Source organism: Vidua macroura, chromosome 3, assembly GCF_024509145.1.
Source record: "Vidua macroura isolate BioBank_ID:100142 chromosome 3, ASM2450914v1, whole genome shotgun sequence".
In the NCBI taxonomy this organism is placed as follows: domain Eukaryota; kingdom Metazoa; phylum Chordata; class Aves; order Passeriformes; family Viduidae; genus Vidua; species Vidua macroura.
Window position 1 is genome coordinate 17,818,245 of NC_071573.1, and position 25,854 is coordinate 17,844,098.

At 51.8% G+C, this 25,854-nt stretch overlaps 1 long non-coding RNA gene across 1 annotated transcript in view; it reads right to left on the reverse strand.

Annotated features, from left to right (window-relative positions):
* LOC128805602 (uncharacterized) overlaps window positions 1-25,372 on the reverse strand; it is a 28,806-nt gene extending 3,434 nt beyond the window's left edge. The window contains exons 1-3 of the long non-coding RNA XR_008436493.1: window positions 25,299-25,372; window positions 4,113-4,155; window positions 80-218 (exon numbers count right to left, since the gene is read on the reverse strand). This is a non-coding gene — a long non-coding RNA (uncharacterized LOC128805602). The remainder of the gene's footprint in view (window positions 1-79; window positions 219-4,112; window positions 4,156-25,298) is intronic.
* Between the last annotated feature and the right edge of the window lie 482 nt (window positions 25,373-25,854).

Here is a 25,854-nt window from a genome sequence, read left to right on the forward strand (position 1 = left end):
TGTTTGGTGGAAAAGGATTCACTATGTGGGGCAGAGGCCATGTGTGCCCTGGCAGACCTCAGATACCAGGGTAACCCACCTGGGTGATTAACAGTGGTGGAAGGTGCTGCAAAAGTGCTCGGGTTGATTCCCCACAGAGGCACTGTGTGAACGGCAAACACATCAAAGGGTGTCTCCCTTTCATCTCACTGCTCCAAGCAGACGGCTCCGAGGCATCCCTTCCAAGGACAATATGGGGGAGAACTCTAATAACCTTAGAGTGGAGCCGTGCCAGCGCTCCCAGTGGCCATTCTGGTGGCAGCTACAGGGGCGCCTTCTCCGCTTCCACCCTAATTGCCCTTAATTGGCTCCTGCCTGCTGGCAGCAGAACGACAAGGGCTCTCCAAGGATCACTGCACAAGCGTGACAACGTTTGGAGAAGGATTGTCGGCCCCTGCCTTGCCCCACCTCCATCACACTCTTCCCCACCCACCAGAGAAATACAATAACCCTTCCAAGTAGGAGATTTTTCTGTCAGTACATACCATTTTCCTTCTAGGCTCTGCTATGGAGGGGGCCTTGCCAGGGAGCTGGGGCAGGGGGCAGGGAGCAGGGCAGGGTCTGTGTCCTGAACCCAGAGGAGGGGGTGTGTGATGGCCTTGGGCTAAGGGGGTCATAAGCATTGTCCCTCCATACAGCACTGCGGCCACGATGTCCAACAGCACACACAAGTGCAGTGAGCCCTGCTGCTCTCCTGTGTGCCAGGGCTTCCTGGGCAGGTGACCAGAGCTTTGAGGTATCCCACTGCAGAACCAGAACACCAGGGGATTCACAAAAATCCCCACAAAATCCCAATTTCCCCAGAGAGAGGTGCTGCTGTCCCAGGGCAGCCAGGTGGGAATGGGGCTGCATCCCAATGTGATCTCCTGGCTACGGCCTGGAGCTGGCAGGGGCATCTTGGAGATGTGGTAGGGAGGGCTCCTCTCTGTCCCTACTCCCGTCCCAGTGCTGGGTGAGGGCACTGAAAGCAGAAGGTCCCCGAAACCCCCCTTCCCTAGGAAGGATTCTCCAGGACACACTGGCCCTTGGCTCATCTGACTACAGTTTCCTGTGGCAGCCCACCCTGCACTTCCCCTCTCTGCCTGACACCCACACAAGCCATCGCCTCATGTCAACAGGAGGATGGGAAGCCACCACACAAAAAGCACCTTTTAGCTCTGACCAGGCACATCCACATCCAACTGCCTCCTTGCTCCTGCTTCCAGCCAGGACAAACCCTTGCTGCAGCAGCAAAATATAGCCAAGCATCTTCCCAGTCCCTCATGGTTGCCCACAGCCCAGCCAGGGCCAGTATCTGCAGGCAGCAGGCATCACATGAGCAACATGTTCCACGGCAAGCTGGCAGGGGCATGGAAGTGCAAACAGGACACAAATTCAGTTCTGATGGAGGGAGCTGCAATGTCTTTCCCACTGAGGTTATTTTTAAACTGTTTATCAAAGGCTCACTGCTCTTGGCAGCAGGGTGGGCTATTTTTGGATGCCTGCTTCACCTCTCCACGGAGATATGCTGGCAAAGGCTTGCCCTTCTTTTGCCTGGCACCCTCAGACCTCCTGTGGTCTCTGAGGTTTGCCCTGCTATGGTCACTGCTGTTTGCTTCCTCACACATCGAGGGACTTTTTAAGCAGAAGGTCTGAGCTCAAGAACAGCCTCATTATGAGTCCTTGTTAACAAAGCCCCTCATCCTTTAGTGGTGACACTGCTGCTTGGGTATGGGCAAAATACACACTTGTGCCTGCTGTTCTCCAGGATTGGTGGAATTTGTCCTGACCTAAGCCTGGCACCCTGGAGCTTTGCATTCAAGTTTTTTTTCTCTGCTATTGGCTTTCCACTTGCTGCTGCCACATCTCTTCACCCATCTAGGAGAGCAAGGCCATGTTTCTCTACTCCCTGGAATTGCTGGGACAAGTAATTGGGACAGGATGACTGAAAACTCAGCACTGTCCTCACAGAGCCTCTCCTCTACGGATGGGTGAAGGACATGACAAGTTTCACTGAGGTGCAACATTGGCAAAGGTAGTCTGGTGAGGCAGGACTCAAAGCAAGTGCAGGGAGACAACAGGGGTGTGTGGAAGCGCAGTAGCTGGGTGTTGGAATCAGTGAAAGCACAGACTGGAATGGGAATGCAAAGCAAGCCATCAGGCTTTAAGGTTAATAATAGGCTGTCTGAGTCTTGACTGTGTAAAAGAAAATCAGTCCTTAAAAGAAGCTCACTGGCAGAGTGCTTGGCCTTAACAGAATTATCCACAGGAGCCCAAACAAATGACTGGCCTCATTACCGACCCACAGCCTCAGGCATGGCTAGAGACACGCTGGGCTCTCATAAAGAAATCAGCACTGTCCACATTGCCCCTGCAGTACCAGAGAAAAGGACTTGGAGAAGTTTCCCAAGAACTTCTTGGGAAATCCCAAATTCAAGGATTTCCTTTTGTTAGCAAAGCACAAACTTTCTGCTGAAGAAAGATTTTTCTTCATTCGAATATGATTTTGGAGGGCCAACGGTACGTGCAGGCCAGGAGATTCTCCTCCAGGAATGAGGACAGAAGAAAGCCAGTGTTGGCATGTGCAAGGTTTGTACTCACTTGTGAGATCTGTACTCAAAGAGAAAGGATGTGTCTTTTCTTACAGGAAGTGACTGGATGAAAAGGTGAAAACCACTTACTTGTGCTGGTTAGAAAGCTTCAAGCTATATAAACACACATAATTGCACTCTCCAGCCCTGAGAGTTAATGGACAGACTTCTCTGAAATGAGAGACTGGCTCAGGCTTAGGAGAAAATGAGGTGGAACCCATTGTGATCTTGTGACATCCACCACCTAGTCAGCCCTTGTGGCCTCACTGGTCACCATCTCCATGGGCAAGATAGTCAGAGGGGACTGGAATTGCTGCCAGACCAACAGCAAAGAGCTCAGGGGAAATATCCTCGGGGTAAAGAATCAAGGCACAAATGCCAAGGGAGAAACATGGGTAAGGGAAGGGAAATGCACCTCCACGCTGCAGACACAGAACTATATCCAACAGCACCCACAAGTGCTGGAGTGTGTGTAAGACTGCTATGGCAGCACAAGGCAGTGTGTCTGGGAAAACAGGCACTCTGATTTCTAAGCAAGTCAGGAATAAAATGGGCAAGGTCACTAAGCAGTTCCTTCAGACACGCACCAGGGGAGGTGACAGCAGCATGTGGCTGGCTGTGGGGGCCAGCACTGTAAGCGTGGCCAGGGCAAGCTGCACAGGGAGCACAAGCTCATGGAATGAGTCTCGCTGGTGCACTGAGGCTGCTGGCACAACGTGTATTGCTGGCATGAGGTCTCACTGAGGCAAGTTGCCCCCTGACATCTGTGGGCATGTTGGATGTGAGGAGACATTCCCGTGGCAAGTGAAGGTGATGCCATGGGGTGCAGTCAGAAAGACACATTCACCATGAGAGGGTGCAAAGAAAACAATCATACCCTTGACCTTTTCTCCCAGTAACAGGGGGAGATTCACTGTGAGCAGTAGGGTGATTGGGAAGTCTAGGGCAGGGACCATGAGAACCTGAGCCTGTCTGGATGAGTTCACTGTTCCCAGCCAGAGAACTCAAAAGGACAGAGTTTCTGGAAATGAAATAAATGGAAGGCAAAAATGAAAGAAAAAAAAAATAGTATATTGTGCTGCTGTTTGTAGCAGCAGCTCTCTGGCCACAGAGAGCAACACATAACTTTCCCAGGCCTTTCTGGGAAAGGCTGTGAGAAGATCAGAGAAAAGAATGATAAATAATTCTTATCTTAACCTGCTGCACCTGTTGTTGTGAACATGTGGAATGTGTTATGGAGATTTGTTTAGCAAAGGGTGATTTCTTAATTAGCCAATGGTGATGGTGTTTAATTAAAGGACCAATTAGGTCCAGGTGTATCATAACTGTCTATAAAAGCAATGGATTCCTTAATAACAATATAATATAATAAAGAGATTGATCAGCTTTCTGTGAATCATAGAGTCAATGCTAATTATTACCCATTTGGGGATGCCTGGTAGCCACAGTTGCTGTAAGCAGGATTCACAGGTTAATGAAAGCAAAACTCATAACCTCTCAAACCTTGAGTCAAGAGTCCACTTGGTTGTCTTCTGTCCTGGGTCACCTACAAAAGAGAAATGGAGAAAAATGCATCAGAGGGCTTTGCACAGTATGGCCAAGAGTCTGCCATAGTACCTCTGTCTTTCTGGGGTCATAACAATACAGGGGTAGGTTTCCCTGATATCAGTGCAAAGAACTCAGGCTGGAAAAGCTGGGGGAAAAGAACATGGTGCAAGGTGGAGGAGAGATGGGGATTTGAAAGAACAGTGGGGAGAGGGACATCATCCTGGATATCACAGGGGACACTAAGAAACACGAATGCAAGCAACCTCTGCACACTACTAATGTCCAGAAGGGTCCTGGTGTGGCCCTTTTAATCCTCCATCCATCATTTGTGTTGACAACATATAGATGTTTTTTAATCCTCCATCCATCATTTGTGTTGACAACATATAGACCCAGCATATAGGCCCCTTCATCTGACCATGTTTCTTTCACAGAGGTCCTCATCACCAGCCACCATTGTGTTTTGTACAATGTCCTGATGGGTCAGCCACCTATCCCAAAATCCGGGCCAGGCCACCCAGCCCTACGTGTCACAGCAAGACCTTGATGTGACACAGGGAATGAGGGGAAGCAATGACTTAGCCCTTGTTGGCAGAGGCCCAGGGGTCCCAGCCCCACCTGGCAGCAGAACCCTTCTGCTTTGGGCAGTGGGAGCCAGGACAAAGACACAATCGTAGGCACAGCAGCTGCTTGGAACATGCTGCCCCCCCATGGGGGACATGCTCCCTGCCTGGCACAGAGACCGTCCGCTCCTCCTTTGTGGTGTGAAACAAAGAGCAGAAGGAGGGAAGGAAGTGACTTCTCTGGAAGCGATTGTGGTGGTGGGATGAGCACCCATCTCTCTCCAAACAGAGCAAGCAGTGATGCCCGACCCTTCTCTCATCCCCTACTGCCTCCTATTCACTGCTGGCATCGCCTCTTTCTGTGCCCTCCGCCTCTCCTTATGCAACAGGGCGAGTGGGAAAAAAAGAAGCAAAAAGAAAGCCAGAGCGAGGGAGCGAGGGAGGGAGGAAGCCAATGGGGCACTGGCTGGCAGGCAGACAAGGAGCACGGCAGGGGCGGCTGGGAGCCCGGGACACAGGGCCGCTGCCAGGGCCTTCTGGGCTGCGGGCATGTACGTGCGGCCAGCAACGTGCGCGCTGCTGCGAGCGGGGCCGGGCACACGCGCGGCCGTGCCCATCGCCCGGGCTGGGCCGGCAGCCGCCCTGACCTCAGCCGGGCCGCGGGGGCTCCTCGCACCAGCCCCATCACCAGCGGGCAGCAGGGGAGCGGGTGGGTGACAGGCTGCTTGTCCCCGACCAGCCCCAAGGACAGCACGTGCCACCGCGCACATCCCCGGCCGCTGCCATCCAGGTGCTCGCAGTTCCCAAGCGGGCAGGTGTGTGGTTCTATCTCACTGGCCAGCTTGCCAGTTTTGACTTAAGAGGGAGAAATTGTGACCTCCGCTGTCCCAAGGCCACACGCCTCCTCCCGCTGGCCCGTGTGTGATGCCGTGCTGGGGATCACGCTGCTGCTGCTCCTGCTTCCTTCTGCCTGTGTCAGCAGTTTCAGAGCGGTTCCCAGCCTGGAACAGCTCCCACAGAGCACTCAACCCCCTGCATCCTGGCTACCTCCTGCATCCCTCTTTGGGAGCGTCCTGCCCCGCTCCCACTTTTCACCCACCAATTCAGGAGTAAAAGGAAGTCTCACTTGTACTCCCCACTCAAAAATGCCTCCCCAAATCACCCAACATTCATATTCCACACTCACACACAATTTCCCCTATACGAAGGGAAGGGAAGGGAAGGGAAGGGAAGGGAAGGGAAGGGAAGGGAAGGGAAGGGAAGGGAAGGGAAGGGAAGGGAAGGGAAGGGAAGGGAAGGGAAGGGAAGGGAAGGGAAGGGAAGGGAAGGGAAGGGAAGGGAAGGGAAGGGAAGGGAAGGGAAGGGAAGGGAAGGGAAGGGAAGGGAAGGGAAGGGAAGGGAAGGGAAGGGAAGGGAAGGGAAGGGAAGGGAAGGGAAGGGAAGGGAAGGGAAGGGAAGGGAGTGACACAGAGGAGCATTTCAGAAGACATGTTTTTTTTTATGTGCACCTCTGTGCATTATGTCACAGACCAACTGGGAGTTAAGTCCTAGTCTCCTTCTTTTCCTCATCTCCTGAAAATGAATGAGGTTTTCAGATATTTTGGAGACTGTTGGTGTGCTGCACCCATGAGTCAGCAGCTGTCAGTAACAGTTCCACACACGTGGGTGACACCGCTGGGGTCGGAAAGTCCCTGGAATATCACACACTGGACAATAGGCACGTAGTAACTTGATTAGTCAAACCCACCCTTGGCACGACTAATATACCAATGCCACAACCAAGGCGGCCCTACGTCCTGGAGAGCACGTAGCACTTCTGCTCTCCAGGGAGGTGGCAACAGTGTAGCTATGCAGGGATAGAATGCACAGCAGCTCCTGTGGGTCACGACTCTGCTGCCAGTGCCTGTCAGCTGTGTTTCTCTGCCATTTGCATCTCCATCTGCACACTTTTGGGATCTCCAACCCAAACAACTGCTCCTCAGAGGGGACAGGTTTCATCAGCTGAGATCCTCTGGGAAAGATATTAATCCTGCAGCAGACAAACCCAAGGGGAAGCAGTAGCATATGGACATGGGGGTAACTGGTGCCTTTTCAGGGTACTGAGATGCTCCTGGGCAGCAAGTTACCTCCCTTGCTGGGTGTCACTTGCAGACCAGCCCAGTGGGCATTGTCACAGAGCCCTGGCTCTTTGCCAGGGAAAACAGAAAAGACTGTGGGCAGAGAGGCAAATGTCATGGGTAGGCAGGAACACCAGTTTCTGAGCTCACATCAATCATGCTTGTAAATATTTTATTCATTTCTCAGTTACTCACCATAGAAGGCTACTATCCAGCCTCTGGCTATCAGAGAGCAAAAGCATTTAAGAGCATTAAGTCTATAAGCAGGCCTGACACATAAAAACTGCTGTGTGAAGGCAGCACTTTTCAACTTTGTGTCCTCACTTTGGCTTTCTAGCCCAGCCCCAAGGCCCTGGCTCTGCCCCTGCCCCTCACCCCTGCCCTGAAGCATGCCTGAATGCCACCTAACACGTCATGTGCGCAGCAGATTTATAATTCATACTTCTAGTCACGGCAAAGTAGGGGCTGCCAAATAATAACCCAGGTTTCTTGAAGCAGATGAGTAATTATGTGTCTGTAAAACTGGAAAAAGCTAGATTGGCGATGGGCTGCCACCACATTCCCTTCAATGGAGGCAAATGAGGCAGATCTAATCACATTCTTCATTCACTGCATCCTGCAAACTGCCTTTGCAGCACTCAGTGTGGAAGAGCGAGCCTTTGATCCAGGTAGCCCAAGCAGAGCAGCTAAGATGGATAGACATGCAAACAAGGTCCAAGCTCCTGGGTCCAAACCAGCTCTGGAGAGTTCTCCAAATGTGGGCTGTTCAGTTCTGTTCTTCTAGTGGAAAAGCATCTTGGCCTGTTGGCCAAGGCACAGCAAGGTCCAACATAAGCGTGTTGGACTTCATTCCAGACTACTGGGCACAGTGCTGGGGTGACATGGCAACCTCTCTGTCACGGGGAAGCAAGCAGGTCACTGTGGAAGAGGAAAAAGAGGGGTCAAGAAGTAGCAGGTGGGAAACTGGGATGAGTAGAAAGCAGGTATGAAAAGTGTAGGAAGTGGTGTGGTCAGATAAGGGAAGGGGCAGAAAGAAGAAGACAAGTTAAGGGATAAATTGAAAGGACCAGAAGGGAAGAGCTTGTTAAAGGGAATTACAGGGGTTGTTTAAACTGAGAATTATCTGGACCAGAGACTCCCTCCACGGCTGCCCAACCTCTAGGCCTGGATACCAAATGAGCAACAAATTAAAAGATGAGAGAATTTAAAACAGATCTTAGGAGGGAGATGAATGAGTGGGAATTACCAGAATTCAGAAAACTGGTGGAGACATCCAGACCCAGAGAGGCAAATATAGAAAGAAGCTGGAAATGCAAAAGCCAGGTGTATGCACTGAAATCCCTAACACATGGGGGATAAGCAAAGGAAATGATGAAGCTGAGCTGGCACACAGGGAAACAGCCTGGCCCCACCATGTGCCACCAGTGCTGCTTCAGAGCAGCTTAGCACTGGAGCACTCCATTAGGGAAATGTCACTCTGGAAATAGTCTAGTTGGTGGTGAGATCATTCATTCTTCTCAGCTGGAAACCTGACCCTGTTGCCAAACTTATTTTCCAGGCTAGAAGCTGATGCTCATGGAAAACTTTGGCCCTGAGGCCTAAATAGACATCCTGAGTTTGTCAGTGCCAGTGCTCAGCACCCCGGCTGTCTGCACAGCCATCTCAGAAGTGTCTCTGGCCACATTGCAGCTGGGTCAGTGGCTCAGCTGGGGAAGACGAGCACAGCCAGCATGATGTGGTGGCAAGTCACACTCCACACACTGTCACCAGCTCCCAGGCTGCCACGTGCTGGCTAAATTTGGGTTGGCATGGAGTACTCATTGCATGATCTTCAAAGAGATTTTACAGAGGTAAAAGCCTGGCAGTAAGTGGCAAGGGTGTAAGAGGGCTCAAATACCTGGTTTGATATTAAGTCCCCTAGCTGCTATTAAAGGGAGTTCATTTCTCCTGGATCTCTGACAGCAGGAGGAGACATGTGTTTAGAAGCCTTTTCTGGCTCCAAGCATCACATGAATGAGTGTGGATATGTCAAACTCTTCCAGTCGTGTCTTTTGTCACAAAGTCATGACTGCCAAACCACCATCCTACATCAGAGGTTTTGGGCAACTCACACTGTGCCACACCAGGGAAGTGAGCCATTGCATTGGCAGGACAGTTCCCCCAGCCCAGCTCTGTGCTACCTGCTGTCTGTGCTGCTTCAGCTGCTTTTCCATAAGCAGTTGGCCTCAATCCAAAGAAAACAGCAGGAGTGGTGCCATGTCAGTACAAATGTCTGTGGGAAAGCCTGCCGTGGGCAAGCCTGTGGTGGGCAAGCAGTCTTCATGGAGCTCAGGGGGAGGCTGGGCCTGCTCCAGGTCCTGTGCCTAATATTTGCCGTGACACCCAGATAATATCTGTAGGCTGCTGGCAGGTGCTCACCTCGCTTTGGCTGGTGCAGTATTTGAGTGTGTGGTGAAGGTGTGAATTATACCCTGTTTCAGGCACTGTGTAGCATTGAGGGATAGCCAGGGGTACAGGCATTTACCCTGCCTCCAGCTGGGGTTGCAGGCAAACTCCTGCAAAGCCCTTATCTCCCTCCCTTGCCTTCCCTGCAAAAAGCACTGGCCTGGGGACAGGGCAGCCCCAGGAGCCCCCAGGCACTTCGGTCTCAGGCACACCAGGGAGAACCAAGGGACAACATTCCTAAGGAGGAGCTGAATTTGGAGAGTCAGACGCACATCATTTCGGGCACTGGAGTGAACTGAAATGCCAGGTGTCCGGATGGAAGGATGGCGAGCGTCCCTGCTCCGGCCGGCAGTGCCTAACCATTAGCCGGGGCGCCTACAAAGGCCGCTGCCTGCGGGCAGACGTGATTGCAGGCACAGCTCCTGGGCTTGTGGGAACCTGGCGGAAACCCTCCCGGTTTCCCCTGGTCCCGGCTCAGCTGCGCCGGGAGATTTGCATTGGCAGCAGGGTGGAGGGGAAGCTCGCCCGCCCCTCGCCCACACGCTGCCAGCGTCCTGCCAGTGCCGGCAGCCTTTCGCCTCTGTGAACTTTTTGTCTCTTGTGTGAAAGGGGAGTGTTTATCAAAGGAATCGTTTAAACAATTTAAATGCATCTTAATTAGAAGTGGACCAATGGCACAAGGAGCCATACAAGGAGCAACACCTTTAGCTTAGAAACACACCTTTCCACCTGCACTCCTCTCTCACCTATAGACATCCCTCCCTTCCATCACAGGTCTGTGGGAAGCTCAGCTGGCTAAGTACCTCGATCCACCCTGGCAGCCTGCAGTGTCCCCACAGCCCCACGCTGCCCCCAGCCCAGCTGCATGTTACAATACGCACGGCTGGGTCAGTGCCCCCTCCATCCCCTCTCCCAGCCTCCCACTGCTCTCCCAGCCCCAGGACCCTGCCCCCTTCCTGCCACCCCTCGCTCCTGACCCTGGTGTCACCTATAGCTGCAACAGCTATTCAGCCTATATCCATTACTAAAAGAAGAATCCTCTGTAGAGCAGCAGAAAAGCCCTGGCTGTACAATGTGCGCAGAGTGAAAAGGAAAGGCTGTTAACACCACTTGGAAAGGGGCCTGCATTTGACAACAAACACAGCCAAGTTTCGAGCTCCTTGCTAATTAGTCTATTAGCTGTATGAGCAGAGAAAGCCTCTCACCATCCAGCGCCGCTCCACTCCCGCACTTCACCCTGTCACCTCAGGAATCCTGTGCCCCATCTCCGTGGTCCGGTGCTACGTAGGCATCACACCAGCAACTGGCCACTCGCCTGCACAGAAGAGCCAGCCAGAGATGGCTCCTTGCTGCCGACCTTCTCCAAGGGACAAAAGCTGCTTAAGAACTGGAGCCAAAGTGCCAGGTGCTGCCGGGATACCAGGCTGTGGAAGAAGAGAGCCCCCTGCACAGACCCACAGACCTGCATGTCTGCCGGCTGGACACCCCCAGCCCTATGGCACTGCCAAGGAGCCACTGGGAACAGCCCTGTGAAGAAGGTGTTGGGGAGAACCCATCCTCCTGCCAAGCAGCACACCTCCCAGTCACGCTCCTGTGCCTGCAGAGCCATCAGTCCAGGGAAGATGTTGCTCCCTGGGGCATACTCGAGCAGGGATCAAGCAAAACCATCGTTACTCACCCTGGCACATGAACCCATACACCTCTGCAGCCCCAGCCTTTCAGCACCTTTCTGGCAACCCAGCCAGCCAGTCCAGCAGAGAGAGGTTCCCAGTGCATCAGCAGCAGCTGGGGAGCATCCACGCATCCATCTGTCCATTTGTCCAGTGAAAGGGTTAAACAGCCTGTGCCCCACCCTTGAGGCCAGTCTGAGTTTCCAGCATGGAAGGGAGAGGCTTACAGCTGGGGATCATTACTGGGCAGCCATAAGGAGGGTGGAGGCCTTCCTCCCACACTGATCAGAGGAGCTTTGCAACTGTATGCCCTGGAGCTAAGGGACGAGGTCCAGGGCTTGTTTACCACCTTCTGTGAAACAGGGGAGTTTTGTCCACACCAAGGAGAATATCAGCAAATCCCACCACGAAGTGATGTGTTATGTGCTCCCCAGAGCATGGGGACCACTTGATGACCACCCAGTCTGCTTCAGTTGACTTCTCCAAATCAGCTGGCCCTGATTTGGCTGGCCTGCCTTGGAGTATTTATTCATCTAATATTCTCTCGAGCAGGAGGCAAGAGGGGATATTGTGTTCCCTCACCTTTTACTCCTGCTAACAGAGCCCACTGACAAGTCATGGGAACAGATACACCTCTGCTGTCTGAAAATATAGAGCAGCAAAGCATCTGATTCTGTCCTGCCCTGTGCAGAACTTGCAGGAATCAAGGAAAAAGGACAGGCAGCCTTTTTGACTTGAACACAGTGCAAAACCTCCAGACACTGAGTGCTCTCTACTCAGACTGTCCAAAATACTTGGAGAAATTTAGCAAAATCCTAAGGGATGAACTAATAGCAGAAGAACTAAGCAGCAGCCATTTTGTCGTGGGGATGGCATGTTGCCTGGACATCCACAGATGAATGGAAACCCACATGCCAAGGGATGCCGGAAGCATGGCCTTTTCTTGGAATAACGGGGAGTTCCACATGAAAAATGGATGACTCAGTCTCCTTAGCACCACAGTCAGACAGGGAGGGGAAGAAGTTGTGGTACTCCTCTAAGCTCAGCCCCTTGGAACAAATTTGCCAGATACAAAAATGAGATGTTATGAGATGTTTGGCTTGCGTGGCTGTTTCCCTGCTTCATGCCCTCAAGCAGCAAAGCTGTGCTGGCTGGTGGAAATCAACAGTGTAGACACAATCTACTTGGTTTCCAATGAAAGCCAGGAATGTCTGGAGGGCTAGTCGTAGCTTCTGAGGGTTGAATGGATGTGTATCTCTTCATCCAGCAGAACTGAACCAACTGCTGGGGAAGTTTCATCTTGGCTAAGCAGGACATCCAGAGAAGGTACTTTCCAAGATCTAATTTGTACTGTGGACTGTGACCCCCCTTCTCCTCCCTTCCAAGCACAGGGGATTTTGTAATCTCTGCAGGATGGCCTTATCAAATACTCTTGAGCTGCAATATAACTTCTTGGAGGAAGCTATTCCCCTTGATTTCATCCTGCACATTACACAAGTGTGATTCAGCCAAGGAGTTTGGAGGAATTATTTATTAATGGGTCATGAGATCACTGACGTTGCTTTTCTGTGAAATCATTGAGAAGCAGAAAACAGATCATTGGCCTCAGGTCCTTGAAAATCATATAAACCTGTGGGGAATGTCTCTGCTGCAGACCTCATCTACTCTTGACAGATGTTTATACCACAGTGGCCTCTCTCATCTCAGAGCTGTAATCCAGACAACAGTCAGCTTGATCATTGCAAATGTGCCTCCACTACACTAAAGTGTGTGGTGGGTTGGCTTTTCTGTGTCAGCCAGTTTTAGGGTCTAGTTTTTCCATGCAGAGTCCACCAGCCTCTGTGAACATGCTCACCCTCTAGCAGAGGCAGCCACTGCTTGAGCCAGCTTTTACAGAGCATTTGAGCTTGAAGGAGCAGTTTGTGCACTTCAGCACCAGGCTGAATCAGCACAGACAGAAAAGGACTCCCCATGCAAACAATGGCAACCAGTCTGTGTGAAAAGGAAGGTAGCTCAGGTCTGCTCTGGACAGCCTTTTGCAGAAGTCTGGCATGGCTCTGAAGGACTCCTGTGGGTTCATCTTCACACTGAATCCCTGGAGAACTCAGCAGCTTCATTGTGCTCTCCTCCGAAGGGCTGCTGTGAGGTCTAGTGGAGACTGAGCCCCCCTTCTCCTGCTGTCACGAAAGCTCATTCAAAGATTGTTGTTTACTTCACATTTGTAGCTTACCTTCCATTAGTGGTTTAACTTCAGCCACCTCAAAGGGTATGCTTCCTCCACCTCCTCTCTAGATCTTCGCTTGTTATCTACCCAGCACCAAATGAGGGACCTAGTCAAGAAGTCTTCCCATCTGATTCTTGTACACAGGAATTATGTAATAAGCCTTTCTGGTTGATTGCAAATTTAGAAGACTCCACAGTGCAACTAAACCACTCCATTTCCCATGAAGAAGTGATAACAGCCTGCTGTCCTCTGTCAGCTCAAGGGGAGGTCTGTCTGAACAGCAGGTTAAGCTTCATTTAGGCTTCCTGGTGTTGTGCCATGTATCCTGCAAGGCTATCCACTTTTTGAAACAGGGAATATAGTGTGGTGTCTAAAAAACATGGCAATGTGGGGAGAATCACTGTTATGACCTTGTCACCCTGCAAAGACCAGGTGTGTCTTACCATGTAATGGTGCAGGATCTAAAAGAGAGCACCTGAGACATCATCTAGCTGTATCTCTTGCCAAGGACAGATACCACTATCCAAGCAGGCCTGACAAGTACTTGTAGCATCTTGGTTTTGGAAATTTCTCAAGAAGGAGATTGTGTCATTGGAGTTGGAGCATCTGGTTAGAGGCCTATCACTAGTGGTGTCCCCAAGGTTCACTTACTGGGCCCAGTATTGTTTCACAAGTTCATCAATGACTTGGATGAAGGCACAGATGCCTCCTCAGCAAGTTCCCTGATGACACAAAGCTGGGAGGAGCAGTACCCCAGAGGGCTGTGCAGCCGTTCAGAAGGACCTCGACAGGCTGGAGAGATGGACACAGGGGAACTGTCTGAAATTCAACAAGGGCAAATGCAGGGTCCTGCACCTGGGGAAGAATAACCCTAGGCACCAGTACAGGCTTGGGGCCAAGGTGCTGAGGAGCAGCTCTATGGAGAAGGAGCTGGTGGTCCTAGTGGACAACCAGCTGTCCATGAGCCACCAGTGTGTCCTTGTGGCCAAGAAGGCCAATGGAATCCTGGGGTGCATCAGGAAGAGCATTGCCAGCAGGTCAAGGGAGGTGATCCTGTCCCTCTACTCAGCCCTGGTGAGGTGCACTTGGAGTGCTGTGTCCAGTTCTGGGCTTCTCAGGACACGAGAGACATGGAGCTCCTGGAGTGGATTCAGTGGAGGGTAAAAAAGATGATTAAGGGATTGGAGGATATTTCTTACCAGGAAAGGCTGGGGGAGCTGGGCCTGTTCAGTCTCAAGAAAAGACAACTGAGAGAGGACCTCATCAGTGTCTGTAAGTATCTGAAGGGCAGTGCCAATAGGGTATTTCCAGGCTCTGCTTGGTGGTGTTATACAATAGGACAAGATGCAATGGGGAGAAACTGATGCACAGGAAATTCCACCTGAATATGAGGAAGAGCTTCTTTACTGTGTGGGTGACCCAGCACTGAAACAGATTGCCACAACAGAGAGGTTGTGGAGTCTTCCTCACTGAAGATATTGAAGAACTGTCTGGACACAACCTTGTGCCCTGTGCTCTAGGATGACCCTGCTTAAGCAGAGATGTTGGGCCAGGTGACCCACTGTGGTCCCTTCCAACCTGACCCATTCTGTGATTCTGTGATTGCGTGGTCTCCACAATGAACTCTGTCTTAAGAGAACAGGAGCCCTTAAGGAGCTGAAAAGTTTTTCTGGATGTCTAACCTTCTCTAAGCTCCTGAAGATAGAGAACAACTTGTTTGGTTTCTTTTTTAGACATTTTTTTACGATTCTGAAGGTTGTCATGTTTTCCCTTTCCTCCTCTCATAAGCAGACTAAACAAATTAAGTTCTTTGATGCTGACCATCTTTCATGGACTCTGATAGGTGTAAGCTTTTCTTGAACTATATTGCCTAAACTAAATATATTCAGAAAGTATGAGGCTTTCCTAATACTTCAAGAAGTGGAATGATTGCAGCATGCCTGATGCTTGTGGCACTTTTGTTTATATAGCCTAGCAGCAACCTTTGTTTTTCTTCACATCTGTGTGTCATTAAGTCACTCACAGTAACGACACCCATTACCTCAATGATATCCATGTCCTTTTCTGAAGGCCTTGTTGCCCCTTTGTATATGCACACAGATGCAGGCCATAAAGTTTGTAAGAGGACCAGAGCACCTTCCCAACAAAGACAGGTGGAGGAACTTGGGGAAGTTGTAAAGAGCAATAAGGTCACCTCTAAGCCTCCTTTTCTCCAGGCTAAACAACCCCAGCTCCTTCAAACGTTCCTCACAGGGCTTTTGTTCCAAGCCCCTCACCAGCCTTCTTGCCCTTCTCTGGACGCGCTCAAGCATCTCAAATTATCCTGCAGTGTGTGGCTTGCATTTGCCCTTATTGCAGAATTGCATCCTGTTTATATCATATCCTTTTCACCAGTGTCACACCCTGCCTGAACTCCCATCCTGAGCTTCAAAGCACCTGCAAATCAATGTCTGCAAAAAACTCAACATGAGCCAGCACTGTGCGCTCACAGCTCAGAAGGCCAATGGAATCCTGAGCTGCATCAAAAGCAGCGTGGCCAGCAGGGCAAGGGAGGGGATTCTGCCCCACTGTTCCACTCTGGTGAGAGCCCACCTGCAGTGCTGCATCCAGCTCTGGGGTCCCCAGCCCAAGGAAGGACATGGACCTGTTGGAGCAAGTCTAGATGCAGGCCATAAAGTTTGTAAGAGGACCAGAGCACCTTCCCAACAAAGACAGGTGGAGGAACTTGGGGCTGTTCAGCTTGGTGAAGAGAAGGCTGCATGGAGACCTTATAGGAGCCTTCCAGTATCTGAAGGGGGCCTACAGGAAAGCTGAGCAGGGATTCTTCATCAGGAACTGTAGAGATAGGACAATAAGTAATGTCTACAAACTGAAAGAGACAGAATTTAGGTTAGATATTAGGAAGAAATTCTTTACTGTGAGCATGGTGAGACACTGGAACAGGTTGCCCAGGGAGGCTGTGGATCCCCCACTCCTGACAATGTTCAAAGCCAGGTTGGGTAAAGCCTTGAGCAACCTGTCAAGTGGGAGGTGCCTCTGCCCATAGCAGGGGGTGCTGGGACAAGATGATCTTTAAGCCACTTCAACCCCTTAACATTCTGTGGAATGTAAGACACATCTTTGAAACCAACAACCAGGTTGATCATGCAAGTAGCTCTCAGCATTAGAGCCAGGACACATCTTGTTCATCTCCTCCAACCCTCTTGTAGAAGGAAATTAGGCTGTTGCCAAACCCATGTTGACTCTTACTTCTCACCTTGCTGTCTTGGTCAGCCTTACAAACAGAATATCTGTTCCAAGCCCTCGCTGTTGCTGAAGGCAGCCTGAAAGTTCTGAAGTCCTGTGACTCCATTTCCTTTACTGCTTTTATTCCCAAATCATCTGGAACCTCACCCCTTCTCTTAGATAATTACTACCACATTTAAAACCATTTCAGCCAGTGTTTCTGCAGGGCCAAGTTATCTGAAAGGAAAGGAGACACATCTGAGGTCACTGACAAAAGGATGAGGGAACCAGTGACTCTGCCCCATCTGTGGGGCACGTGGCTCCAATCTCTCTGCCTGGTTAAGGGAGCCTGCAGGTGCAAGTCCAGCACCTCCTGTGGCACAAGGAGTGTACGTGAGCCTGCAGACAGCATCCTGCAGCATCTGGCCTGTTTACATAGCAGGGAGCTTTTGTTAACATCAGGAGGTTAGCCAATGAAGGGAAATTTTACAATTACACCACACAGATCTGTTGACTCAAAAGGAAGAGTTAACTTCAAAGCTCCACATAGCCAGGCTCACGTAGTCCAGCCAGCTGCACAATGGGACGTTTCAGTGGAAGGCTGGGAGTCTGCTGGATGGACGCAAGACATTCACACAGGGCAGATAGCAGCTCTCGCTAGGCAGCTGGCAAACAGGCAGCTCCCAGGAGCCAGAGAGCGCCCTGGGAAAGGGGCAGGCAGAGCAGGGAACAAAGGCTGCCGAGTGGCTGCGGGTGCGATGCTGATCAGCATCCTCTCCATCAAGCTGGAGCTGGCAGCTGCCTCTGGGCACCCTGGCTGAGTGGGCCACTGAGTTCCCAGGCCCCTTGAGGGGTGCAACAGCAGTTTCACGAAGTGCAGTTCTGCGCATCAGTGAAGGGGCTGCCCCAGCATTGCCCCCCTGTCCCAGCCACGCTGTTTTTCATTTATTTTCCTAGACAGGATAGGCCCAAGTCTTTGGGGAACCTTTCTGCCTTGTCCCCTTACCTTTAGCCATGAATGAATTTATTCTTTGCCCTGTTCTTGGTCCAGCAGTTTTCCCAGCCGAGCCATGAGTGAGGCAGGCGGAGGGAAACACTACACCCAGCTCTCACTCACTTCTCCCCTGCCCGCTGCAGAGCCAGGCAGCCCTGCACACAATCAATTACAGGGGACGGAAATGCCCCGTGCCCAATATCCGGTGGGCCTGAGTGATGACAGCCCACTAATCATTTCCAGAATCTGTGACTGGAATTAAAGGCTGGGTTTGCCTTCGGTGAGTCTGAGAAGGGCAGCTGGGGGAAGGGACTGGCCCACCTTTAGGTAGGGAAGAGACAAAGCTGTGCACAATATTGGTGTGCTGCTGCAGTGATTCAAGCTGAGAGGTGTTTTATGAGTTTCTAGGACAGAGATAGATGTCCTGTGGGACATCTCATGATAGTGAGTGGTTATAGCTTTGCTGGACACCAGTCTCCCATCCCACCCATCACACAGCACCTCCACTTCCAACAACTTCATGGTCCCTCCCCACTTTCTCAAGGTCTTGGAGGGAGTAGGTCCTGCCTCCACTCTGCCAGCCCTGCCAGGCAATCAGTTCTGCCTGCTGGCCTGTTTTCCCAACAAGCGCCTACATGCTCCTTCACTTCTCACCTGCTTGTGTCCAGAAGAAGCTTCCCACACATCTTCTCCAGATCTCTTTCTCCACTGTGGTGCTGGGGAGTGTAGACTGAGATCAGCCATTCACTTTATCCCAGCTGTGAACCTGCCTCACTGAATTTCCAGGTCTTCCCCAAATCCCTCGGGGCTGGTGCAAGGGTTGTTGCTTGGCTGCCTGCTCTGGGAGAAGTATGTCCTTTGAAGGAGCCATCTTTTATAGTTTTGTGTCTCAGCAGGACCCAGCAGCATCCCAGGGGCTCTGCTTGCAGAAGGAGTACTTGGTCAAAAATCAGCTCCTGCACTCCAGACACAAGGTATGTCTCCAGTGGTACATAAAGTATGGCCCCCAGGATACCAAAGGCAAAGAAAGACTTTTATTATTACCTATGTCACCATGAGATCATCACTCCAGAAGAGAAGCAAGGAGGTACTTGCTGACCTGGCTTGTTGCTTTGAAGCCCCTCATCCAAAAGCAGCCTGAAGAGGGTCTCTAGGATGTTGCCCTAAGAACAGACCTGTTTTCCCCTGGGAACAAGGCACTACCAAATTTTCTCCCATGCTCCTTTTAGGGGCTTCTCTCATTTTTGTTTGAAGATATAGGTCTGGTCTACAAGGTATGAAAAAACCTCTCTGGTCTTTCCATATATCCCCACTCTGGGCCTCAGCAATGAAGCTCCTCTGAAGGGAGGCTAGTGGCAAAGTCCTGTGGAGACAAGCTAGAGAGAGCTATGGAAATGGAAGCCAGCAAGGGGGTGGGACGCCTGGAGGGTTGCAAAGAAACTTTAAAGTAATTGTTTCAGACGAAGAAGAGATTGGGCTGTGGAATGTCTGCAGTGCATGTGCAGGACAGGCAGGAAGCCTTGGGACACTCCTGGAGCAGGGCGGCCAGCTCCCACAAGAGCAACATCCTATGTAACACCCTCGTGTCCATGCTATACACAGAGCTTTGGCAGTATATATATTTTTGGGATGAGCCTCACTGCCTGATTTCCAGATAAGGATTTTACAGAGATTACTTGCTCCCAATTCCAAACCGCTGCAGATTTCTAAATTTTAGGTGGCCACTTTTTCCCAGCTGCTGCAGGCAGGGAAAAAGACATCCTTTAGCAGAGACCATCAGAACAGGAAACCTTCCCTGAGTAGCCCACTATACACTGAGTTTGACAACCTTCTGCAGACCCTGCCTGCCCCAGCTGGGCGAGGAGGATGTTTGCAAAGAACCTGGGATGAAATTACAGTCTGGGAGGTCTCTTACTCCTCCTCACAGCCTCAGAATTGAGCCCAGTGCCCTGCTCAGATCCACTTTATGAGTGCTGCTGTTCGATGTGAAATCGCCATCCTGAGTTCAGGGCTTGAGATAGATACAATTAACAGGTTTCATGTAGTAACCGAGATAAAGGGGGATGTCTGCTGGATGCCAGGCCAAGCCCTGCCCAGGATCGTGCCAACACACACATTTGGGAGAGCAAACATGTATCAGGAGGTTGAATTAATTATCCAGGCTCATTTATCACCGCCTCTCATTTATCCCTGCTTCTCAGGGAAGCTCACTTCCTGTCTCAGTGCCAGGCTGCACGTACAGGAGCAGAGCTCTGGCTAAGGCTTGCCTAGGAATCCCAGGCAGCAAGCTCCCATCCCCACAGCCTGGCTGCTCCCTCCCGAGCCTGGCAGGCAGGGCAGAGCTGTGGGGCAAGCCAGGCAGGAGGGTGGCAGCAGCCCACTTGTGCCTTTCACCACCTCCTGTGGGCCTTGCTCCTAACTGGTGCCAGCTCCTTGCACGTGACCATCTGGGATGCAAGTCACTGGCTAATGGGGCCGAGCAGAACTGGGGGATGCTGCGGTGCTGGGGCAGTGCTGCATAGCTTCCAGAAGAGGGATGCTATTTGTGGAGGGCCTGAGTGACAGTGGGGTCTTGGCACCTGATGCAGGGGAGGGGGGACCCAGATCAGCCCTTCTCAGATGAAGAGTAAAGCAAGGAGAGAGCCCAAAGACCAAGATGTGGCAATATGCGTCAGGCATTGGGAAAGGCCTGCAGTTGCGTCCTGAGGCACAGGGACGCATGGAAACAGGGACATGTTTGCTCTGCTCTGACTGCCAGGGCCACACTGAGGGAAGGTTTCTCCTTCCAAAGCCTTTAGTCCCACTTCAGTACATCCCTGAGCTCACAGCAGAACTAGCTGCCCGAACAAACAGGACTATGCTTCTCCAAAAATGGAGTTGGTGAAGGCTGAGAGACCCACCCCTACTGCACTGCAGTGTTCCTCCCCCAAGCAGCTCCATCTCCTGGGCCCTCCCTTGGCTCCTGATGGGCTGCATCTCCTGTCACCCCACAGTCTCCTCCTCCACCATTGGCCACCAAGAGATGAGTCTATTGGTGTTGTTTGCATCAGCCAGTCTAAGGCTGATCCGGCCAGGGATGTTACTGAGGAGCTGGCAACAAAGAAAACTCTGTACCACTGCCCAAAGATTCCCCATATGCTTCAAGAGCAAAATCCCTTTGGCTTTGTAATTCTTTTACAAAGGAAGGAAGATCAAGCAAAGTCTTTACAAAGCAAGGAAGATGCAAACAAGTGTCTTGTGAGCTTGTTCAGCAGATAGCACCCTGTGTTCACCCTCCTATCACCCCACCAAGGGGCTAGGTCAGTACCAAAACAAGGAGAATGTAATATGTCCCCAAAGCCTAAAGAGCCCCACAGCTTTCTGAAAGCCCTCACACTCTGCATGCCCTACAAACTTCTGCAAGCACTGGCCACACTGGGACTGCAGTTTGCAGAAGAGGGCTCGGATCTTAAGGAGAACTTGGACAGTGTGAAAATCTGGGGAGACAAAAGACCAGACTTGGATGTAAAAAAAATCCAAGGAAGAGAGAAAGTTTGTAACCAGCTCAGAGAAGGAAGGTTGTGGGAAGACAGAAAGTGTGCTCCAAGGGATGTCATGGTGCAAGGTCTGCACAGGCACAGCAATTCCTGTATGCAGTGAGCTCTTGGAGCAGCAGCAGGAAAGGGATTCAAATACAAGTCAGGTGGCCTCTTACTTAGAGGAAGGGAATGGTGCAGAGGACAAACACCAGCCAGGTAAATGAAGAAAAGGGCCACTACCTCCTCTCCTGAAACACTGCTCTGGCCCTCACATACCAGGGGCTTCTGCAAGAGGAACCAGCAACATCTCTTAGGGGAAGGGATTAGCTCCAACTGCCCAGCTCAGATGAACAGAAATGGGGGAGCTCCTTGACACACTGTCTAATAAAATATAACAGCAGCCCAGGTACTCAACTTGAGAACATGTTCTAAAACACCGTGCCCACCACACATCCCTTGCCCTCCAGTGACATCTGTCTGTACTCAGCACAGCCACAGCAGGCAGCCCCAATGGTGTGTGCTATGAGGCACAGAGACAAGCACAGGGACCGCAGCAAGCTGGTGAGCTGCCCAGTGCAAAAATTCCCTGTAAGAATGTACTGCAAATTTCTTGACTCCTTTGGCATCTCCCCCAAACACACAGCAGGGTACTGATGGGGAGGTTGGCTCTTGGGCTCATAGGATGTTTGTCCCAGAGAGCATATGTGCTGTCCTTGCAAATGGCATAGCATGCTGCAAAGGACTCTCTATCAGTCCTGAAGGAGGAACCCAATCTAGCATTAAATCCAGCTGGCTTGAGTGCCAAAAGCAACAAAGCTCTGGTCCCACAGACTTCAATATGAGTAATTTACCCCCAGCATGGAGCCTGGACCATGTCCTTCTGGTGACTAACTATTGGCATTGCTAGCTCAGAGGTGTCTATGAATGTTCTATACCTGCCCAGCTGCTGTCCTTTCCTAGAGAAAAGTCACCCCTCACACAAACAGCCCTTGGGCTCTGCCACCAATGCTGTCCTGCACAGTTTCTGCCCTGTGCTGCCTCCCCCTGCCTTGACTGGCAGGCAGCATGGATGGTGCTGTGGTTTCCTCAGTTCTCCCTTCCCTGGTGCTGCAGCCAGTCATAGAATCATGGGATCGTAGCCTGTGGGAACAATGATGACAGCAGAAACCCTCATAACACAGTACGTACAAGCACTGATGCTGGTCCCTACCCTCAGTTACAGGTCTACAACACCTCTCCTTTCTAGCTCCCCAGCACGTTGTTTCCACTGCCAGGGCAGACTGTGACAAAGCTTTGGTTATTTAAAGAGACTCACTCCCAATCAGCACAAGGCTTCCTTGGCCATCCCGGTCCCACTGGCTGATGGGCATCTCACATGATCAAAACACAGCGTATTTGTGGCCAGAGCCAAGTCTTGAGCAGGATGAGCAAAGGGCTCTTCTCCAGGGTCTCTCTGGTGGTTTTACCCTCCTTGGTTGCTGGGAAATAATAACCCATTGAAAAAGCAAAAGAATAAGTCCCCCTGTGTTCCCTCTGTGAACAAACCAACCCCAAAGACCCCAACCAGACTAGAGTGCAAGACACCAGGGGACCCCCACAGGTCCACCCACTGGGAGAGAAGCAGCACAAGAGATCTGAGCCATGCCACGGCTCCCAAAAACCTTCTTCTTCCCTGCCTGCTTCTCAATACCCCTACCACTGCCCCAGCTCCCTTTCTCGCTACCTCTGCCAGGTCAGCCCACAGCTGTGCTCACTGCGGGATTCAGTCACTTCCTGACATTCAGCACTGTGCCGGGTGACCAGGAGCAGATGTATATGAGCAATCAGAGGAGAGTGGGAGATCTAATACTGCAACCAACAGCACATGGAGAGCATGTCAGGCAAGGGAAGGAAAAAAAAAAAAAAAAAGAACAAAAAGAAAAGGAAAAAAAAAAAAAAGAAAAGCTTAGAGAACGAGAGAAGAGAAAAAGGAAAAAAAAAAAAACAAAAAAAAAAAAAAAAAACAAAAAAAAAAAAAAAAAAAAAAAACACTAAACCACAGACGGCTCAATACTTTCCATGTGGTGCCGCTAAGGAGGAAATCGCCTCCATTTGCTACGTGCAGAGCCGGGTGTCCGCACAGCGGCCGGGAAGAGAAGGGAGCCTGTTTCCCAGGTGGGGAGGAGGGGCTGCCGGAGGAGCTCCAGCCGGGAGGAAGGTGCCTCCCACACCCATGCGGGACGGGGGTGGCGGGGCCATGCCGGCGATGGCTGTTCTGCAGGAGCACCTCCGCAGGGGCACCGGGCCGAGGTCCTGGGGGCCCCCGCTGCCCACCGCGGGGTGCGGCCGCGCCGCTCCAGCGCTGTTCCGCTCGGGAAGGCCGCCCGGGGGTCCCGCGCCCGCTCAGCCCCCAGCGCCAGGGGCTGCGGGACACCGGCTCCTTATCCAGCATCCAGTCCTGCTGCTTGAGCTGGGGTGCCAGCTCTGACCCCCCTTCCCCCGTGTGCATTTTGCCACCGCTCTAAACAGAGGCCAGGGGAGATGAGGACAATTCTCCCAAACCCGCTGCGTCCCGATAACAGTGTGGTGGGTGGGACGAAGGCTACAATGTCTCCCCCGCTCCCTTCTCGTGACTGCCGCTCTGGCCTCTGCACCCACCAGGGTGCTGCCAGCCTGCCACTGCAGCTGCCTCTTGCTGTGCCCTCCCCTCCCTGGGCCTCCTGCCCAGCGCAGCCGCCTCTGGGAGCTGCTGCCCCCATCCTTCATCCCAGCTGGCAGCCATTTCTGCTGGGGCAGGAGAGGGGAAGGATGCTCCTGCCCAAGGTCCCTATCTGAGACACACACAGATTGCTGCTTGCAAGATGATGGCAGAGAATGCAGCACCTGAGGACAACTGAAGTCCCCCTGGAATTTCGAGGGCTTATTCTGTGAGGTGCTCTGAGCACCTCAGAGGATGGGGGGTCCCTTCTCTCCAGCCACTCCTCCCTCACTTCCACCATCACCACCAACACCACAGCTACTCCTTCATCCACAGACTTGTTTCTGGGCTGGTTGGGGACGCCACAAGGTCCATGCTCCTCACCCTATCCCACAGCACAGTTTAGACATGCTGCAAAAGCCACCCCTCCTTGCCCACCCCCAGCACCAGAGTGGGGTGCCCTCCTTGTGCCAGCCTCACTGGGGCAGGAAGAGCCTTGGTCTGAGAGGTGGCACCACATTACCTCATGCACTTGGATCAGGAGGCAAAGTCCCTGATCAGAGGTCTGCAAAATCACACCTGGGCTTTGCCAACCCAGGGAAAGTCCATGGTGTGCAAGATGAGCAAGGTCGGGTTGAGGGCAGAGGCTCAGCCTGGGGACCAGGGCACAAGAAGCCCTTCCCCCTCTGCCCTGGGCACCTCAGTGAAAAGCAAAGAAGTGTTTGCTGTAGCCTCACTGCTCTCATGTCCAAGCTGCTGTCCGCCACACCCCACAGAGCACATGGGCTTGACATCAGGAGACTCGTGTCCAAAGCATTTCTCCAGCTGTGAAAAGGGACCACCAGAAAGGCTGGGAAAATACCTTCTGCTGCCTGCAGCAAACACCTCAGCTGTGAACTGTAAAGTCAGCCTGGTTCCGCTCCAGGCTGCCTAAACACCGGCTCAGACCCCCTGAGTGCCTTCCCCGTCATATCTGCAGGATCACAGCTGCTGAGGAAGTTACAGCGCTCCCATCCCCTCTCTGGGAAGCCACTACTCTGTCCCAGTTTGACCCATGTCACGGGGGCCTTGCCTAATCTCATTTGCACAGAGGGGGAACCCTTGTAATCCACAGATCTGCATTCATGCCAGGTAAAGCACAATCAACCTTTAGGCTGTTGCTGTTTCCTGGGAAAATACAGGATTAATAGGGCCAAGTAATGGGAAATCCAAATGGCCCATTTTAGAAACTGTCTGCTACAAAAAAGGTTCTGGAGGAGATGACAATATTTTGATGGCTGTGGAATCTTTTTCAAATTCATCAACCCTAAAACACAGGGAAGCAAGACAGTGTGTAGCACAACCCATACCATTTTGGGTGGTCCATCACTTGTCCCACAGTCCTGCTCATCCTCAGAAGACCTCATGTGATCAGTGCCAGGACCCATCGCAGATTTTTGTGGGGCGCACTGGGACACAGATCATTTGGCAAAGCCTTTGAGCCTCCTGTGATATGCAGAGGAAAGCTTCAGACTGACTCACACAAGTCTCCAGCACCCCGCTGGAGAGAGAAGGATGCCACTGCAGTTCTCAGAAATGTCACTCAGTTCACCTCCTGACCCACACGACCTTCTGTCAATTATGGTGTCTGTAGGATACCACAGGAATCAGGATCCTAGGCAGTCCACCACGAGACCCTCCCCAACATTTTGCAAAGAGCAGAACTTACCTCCAAACACCTCCTGACATATGGGACTCTCCCCATTTGGATGTCTCATGGCTCCCCTGCAAATTGTCACAGCTGGAGACTTCCTGGGCACCTTCAGCAATGAAGAAGGCTGTCAGGTGGTGAGGCTGTGTGTCCTAGCTCTGCAGCTGCCAGCCAGCTCCCACTGCAGGGGCTGTCCAGCTCTGTATTCACCACTGTGCTTTATCTAATGTTCATGCGCAAGAGCTGATGGTGCCTTACTGAGGAAGGTCCAGTCCATATGCCTGCAGGATGGGGATGGGTGACCCTCTCACCACATGGAGAGCTTGAAAGCAGCCCCAGCGTAACTGGGTGCAAAGCCATGAGACAGTGGCTTGGTTTTTCCTGGAAATCAACATGGTGTCCATAGGAGCTAGCAGTCCCCCAGCAAAGCACAGGGACTTCCAACAGGGACCCCAGTTCATCTTCCAGGAAGGTGTAGGGAGGCAACATCTTCTGCTTGCTGGTGGTGAAGACATAGTGGGGATGATGCCACACCATGCTGTCCATGGGCAGAACACCCACTTCTACTAGGCAT